Source organism: Silene latifolia, chromosome 2 (genome assembly GCF_048544455.1).
Source record: "Silene latifolia isolate original U9 population chromosome 2, ASM4854445v1, whole genome shotgun sequence".
Lineage (NCBI taxonomy): Eukaryota > Viridiplantae > Streptophyta > Magnoliopsida > Caryophyllales > Caryophyllaceae > Silene > Silene latifolia.
Genome location: NC_133527.1, coordinates 59,827,732 through 59,833,091, shown reverse-complemented (window position 1 = coordinate 59,833,091; position 5,360 = coordinate 59,827,732). Strand labels below are relative to the sequence as shown.

The window sequence follows — 5,360 nt, the reverse complement described above, 5'->3', positions numbered from 1 at the left end:
AATTCATTTTTCGAGCATAACAAGTCCAAAAATTATGAAAATTTGCAGGTTATCTCAAAATAATATATGTAACAACATATCCAAAAACCAAGTGAAAATTCGAAGTATAACTAATTTTAGACCAAAAATGACATTTTTACTCATAAAATCACATTTAAATGCCATTATTGTAAATTATGAACAATAAAAATCCGAAAAATTAACCAAAATATCCTAAAACACTTTAGGACCAGAAATATTAACATGCATGTAATAATTTCGTGATATATCATAATAACACAAATTTTACAAGTTTTATTTGTTATTCATATAACTCGGAAAAACTTTTAACCAATTTGCATGCAAACAACCGTGGCTCTTGATACCGATTGAAGGAAATGTAGATTCATATACAAACTTAACATACTCATATATGTCTAAATAATTTGTCATAAAATTAAAACGGATTTTATGCATGCAAACAAAAATAACAAAGAGAAGAAATCATGTTCTTACAATGGGTATTTCGGTTTTATAGGGCACAAAAGAAATCTCCTTTTCTTTTGTTCTTGAGCTTTCCTTATGGATGAACAAGATCTAAGTATAAGATCTCTCCCTAAGCATTATACCCAAGACTTTCTCTTAATCTAATTAATATTATTTGATCTAGTATAATATTAATCTTATGAAAAATTGAACCAAAATGTTTGGTTTTTTACTCTCTAAAACCGGTTAGAGGAGAGGGATTTTTAGAGGTTTTTATCTTTCTAAAATATTTTGAAGTAAGAATGAATGAAACTCTACCATCTTGCATGTAGTGTATCTCCAAAAATAAAAGACAAAACTCTTTCTCTTTTTCTTTTGGTGAACCGTGAAAGAGGAGAGGAGAGGGGAAGAGAAAGACCCAATGCATGCATTAGTTTGCCTTCACAAGGTGAATAGGGTTGCATGCCTACTCTCCTATTTTAATCATTATGTTTACCACTAATTGCAAACACAATATTAATCCTAATCCTCTTCCAAATTTTCGGCACATCTATAATATGGATCCCATATTATTTTTGTCAATTGTCAATATGTCACATGTCATATGTGACATAAATTTGATATGTATTTTTAACATATTAAAAATCAACGTATTAATAAAAATACGTCACATACAAAATCGACTTAGTAATTTCATAATTACTTGTGCCAAAATATTTTACCATTTATAAATCACAACGGATTGTATTTATAATAATTCATTCAAATTTAATTGTTACATTAAACAATTTATTTCATCCGAGTAATTATACACTTTAATTACTCAGACCGTATCTTATTTAATCACATTTCAATATGATACGTAAATTTTACTTCCAAAATCATCCGTCAATTTTCAAGTAATTTAATTAACTCGTAACATTATACGATTAATTAAATAATCAATTAAGAGTATTGCCCTTTAGGTATGACCTAGGGGGTCAACTGATCACCACCGTCACACGACAGTAATGTCAAACTCTAGTTAGCCAATCATTACCGATATATGTTGACCAGTTGACAGTAACAATATTACTTCCCAATTGTATTCTTAAAATGAGATTTAATAATGATTTTTAAATCATGTGATCGCACTATTGTTGAGGACACATTTCCCAACAGGGGATTTGCAGCTGATTAGAAATATGATAGGAGTAAGGTTTTAGGCGTAAATCATTACTCCAATTGTACTGCATTGTTATTATTATATGCCAAAGTACCTGCTAATTGTTATGGTTCATTAGGGTGGGGTTCAACTTAGGCTGTACCGTTTACTAATAGTATAGCAAGCAATGTAAGGTGAAGTGACTGTTGATTGAGCTTTGCTAATAATCATGTGAATTAAGTAAAGGGGGTAAGGCACTGTGATGTCACTAGATTAATTTACAGCAGTTTCATGCAGGTTGGGCAGTTGCGTTGGTAACTCTATATATGACTGCTAAGGCTTCAAAAATTACAGTGGTGTCTGAAGACGGTTGAGGTGATAATTAAATTATAACTCAAATGGCCCTATTATTCTTAGTTAGTTTGTGTATCTAATTTATGTTTTGTTTATGCAGCTCAGTAATTTGGAAAGCCGTGGAGTCAGGTTATTTGAGAGGTAAACAAAAAGGGACTTAAGTTTCTTCTTTAAAAAAAAATGTTTTGTTTGCTTTGATTTGTAGTTTAAATTTCAGAAGTTGGTTTGGGTTGCCACTTGGTGCTTGGGAGACAATGTGCATCATGCTTTATTTTGTGTGGCAGATCTAACTGCTGTGTGTTATAACACACAACAAATACAGATGGCAGATTGTTAAATTGTATAGATACCATAGTTTTTGTGTGTAATAATGTGTTTATGCATTGGTGTTTGTGGTTTTTAGAATGTGTAATTGTAAAAATGTAGTTGTGCATTGAAGTACTCTGTTGGATATTTGGTGTGTGTAGGAATATGTTTATGCATTGTAGTAATGTGTCTGTTCTGTTTTGGGTTTTAGGCCCACGAATGCTCATTTGGTGGCCAGAGCAAGTTATCCTTGGTGGGCACACCAAATGTCATGGATGTGTGTGGTTGTTATCTTAGACAGACTTAGAAAACGCGGTGAGCTGTGTTTAGAGCGATAGAAAAGTTGTTAGCTAATTTGAGGTAAGTGTTAGATTGATGAAATGGATTTCTGTGGGAAGAAGGTGCTATTACTTTTGGGTAGTGCTTTATTTTTTGCCTGTTACAGGTAAGATTTCAAATGGAACCGGAAAAAAAAGAGTTCAGGATTTCATTCCGTTCTATCTTGTCTGAAATAACAAAGGCGCTTCAGTGGCCAGACCCGATATACAGCCAAGCAAATTTAGCAATGGACAGAGCTAATTTGGTGCTTCTTAGAGGTGCCGGTCCTACAGCATGTTTCTTTACAGGGGAAAAAGGACTGAACCTTGCTGAATCTGAGGAACAAGCTGCTGAACAGGCAGTGGATTTCCTGGTTCAAGAAGAAGCAGGTGATTATAGAAGATGTCAATTTAGAGAGGAGGAACAAGTACAAGGCTTGCTGTCAATTCTTTAAGGCCAAGCGTAACGCGCTTGAATCGGTGGAGCGGGTCCCCCTGGTAACAGCTGCGGCCTAATAAAGAACACGAAAGTGAAGGTCCCGACTACCCTGCCAAAGAGAATCATCGTGGATATATGGGGTATTTGGCTGCAGATTGTGGCTGCATACAAAGTGACTGCTGATGAGGTTGATTTCATAGTCCAACCAGGTGGGCTATATGTTTGTTGTTTTACAATAACATGGCCAGACCACGCATTCAAAGAAAGGTTCTTTATTGGAGATGGCGGCGACACCGTGGAAAAGGCCAAACAAAGCTTGGCCAAAAAAGCTATACAATACTTTCAAACCATTTATGGTTTTTCTGTGAAAGATGCTAACTTCAACAGGATGAAGTATTCACAGATACATTGTGGGTTTCAAAGGCGTAGGTACTTGTTGTCTAGAGACCAGCAAATTTGCTTACCATCTGATTTGGAATCCATTCCTGTTTTTATAGCAGATGGTTACCACACCCCTGAAGGACCAGCGTATGGTGTGAGGAGTAGCCTATCCTTGCCTCCCCCCCAAAAAAAATGTAGGGGTATTCCACCAGAGAGGGGTGCAGCAAATTGGAGCCTTGGCACACCTGCAGCTACTGAGCCACTTACCAGGGGGGCTGCCAATATGCCTAAAGAGCTTGCAAGGCATTAGTTATCAGCTTTAAGAATAGTTATAGGGTTGCTGTAGAATGCAAACCACTTATGTATGTTAAATAATAAGCCTTTTCGAAGGCACAGTTGAATCTTTTGTGGCCATGATGCTGACGAAATGGCACGTTACTCAATAGTAGAGGGTAACCTTTTGTGTAGTGCTGTATGAAGTTTAATCAGAAACATTCAAAGCTGTACCTCTGTAATGTAATGAATCAATTGAATGAATATTGGCCAATCATGCTTCTTGTGAACCTAACTTTTCAATTTATGTGTGTATAGTTTGGGTTATGATCTGAAATCCAAATGTGTGGGCTTGCTATGTGCTTGCTTTGCTGGTTTATTTGTTTATCGTGTTGGATTCAGTGGTATATTCAGTTTGAGTGTTCATTGCAAAGATAAACTTTTAAAAGCGTATATTGAATTTAAAATGATCAGTTAAGATGTTGGATTTAAATTGTATCTTTATGTGTTTTGGGTGTAAAGTGATCAGATGCATATTCCTTCACAAATGTCCTACTGCAGTAGTACATTTGGATTTAACTGAATTAGCTGGCAATCTGAAACATGTAAAAACCAAATATAGGGCCGCATTGGGGTCTGGTGTATCATTTCAGAATCTGTATGATGCATGCTAAAAGGCTAGGGCATTTTAGCACGCCTGTGTTTCTTTTTTAAATTTTTTTAAAAAAAATGCCGATTGTATACGTGGCAGTTGTGACAATATGTAGTTGATGATTGGTACTCTTTCAATTTTTGTGTGCAGAGAGTGATACAGGTTTAGGCATTTATTTATACCGGTAAAAGCTTTCAGATCAAAAGACAACCGTCCGTCAATTAAGCGTGGCATGTTGATGGATGATTCTCAAAGTATAGGTGAGTAAAGGCATTTTGATATTTAATGTTTGATGATGCTTGGATCAGTTGAAGTAATTTGAATTGTACCATATTAGGGGAAATTATGTAAGAATAATGTGCATATTATCGTTGGCCGAGAACGAATTTCCTTTTACAAAGTATGTTGTGCCTTTAATGTAGGGGGGCAAATTTAGTGTTGGTTAGTTTATTTATTAGCAGACTTGCGATAGACTGAAATATACAGGTATACCGTGTGGGTGTTACAGGTCACAGAAATATGCATTCAATGGAAATTAGTAAATAGTATTATTTGGTGTGCGTATGTATTTTCAATGGCCACGATGCAGGGTATCATAAATAAGTTGATATCATGTGAGTTACAAAAATGGTTGCAAAATTAACAAGCATATCAAGCTGCACATGATCTATCAGAGCAACATTATCAGTGTAAGCTATACTTGTATACTCAAAAATCGCCAGCCTTTTGAATTGCCTGCCACCTCTATTTGATAATTTTTGCACGCCTCAGCTGAAGTGAACACAGATAGTCAGGCTACACCTGTTAAAAGGCGCCGCTTAACTGGCAAACAGAACATAGCTAATGCATCAACAAAACAGCAACAGGCGGCTAGCCAGTCATATAGATCTAGGAGAATTCCAAGGCCAACAGGAGCAACTGTAGAACCTGATCATGCAGGGAAACGACGTAGGCAGCAAAACCGAAGTAAAGAAACCTTTAAATCTACAAATTGAGAACTTGCAATATGTTATTAAGACCCAAAAAAAA

General features: G+C 35.6%; 1 long non-coding RNA gene across 1 annotated transcript; it reads left to right on the top strand.

The window, feature by feature from the left end:
- The first annotated feature begins 1,903 nt into the window (after window positions 1-1,903).
- On the top strand, window positions 1,904-4,764 carry LOC141629718 (uncharacterized). The gene is made up of 3 exons (XR_012537335.1): window positions 1,904-1,984; window positions 2,064-2,104; window positions 4,482-4,764. It is a non-coding gene; the product is annotated as an uncharacterized LOC141629718 (long non-coding RNA).
- Window positions 4,765-5,360: the final 596 nt, after the last annotated feature.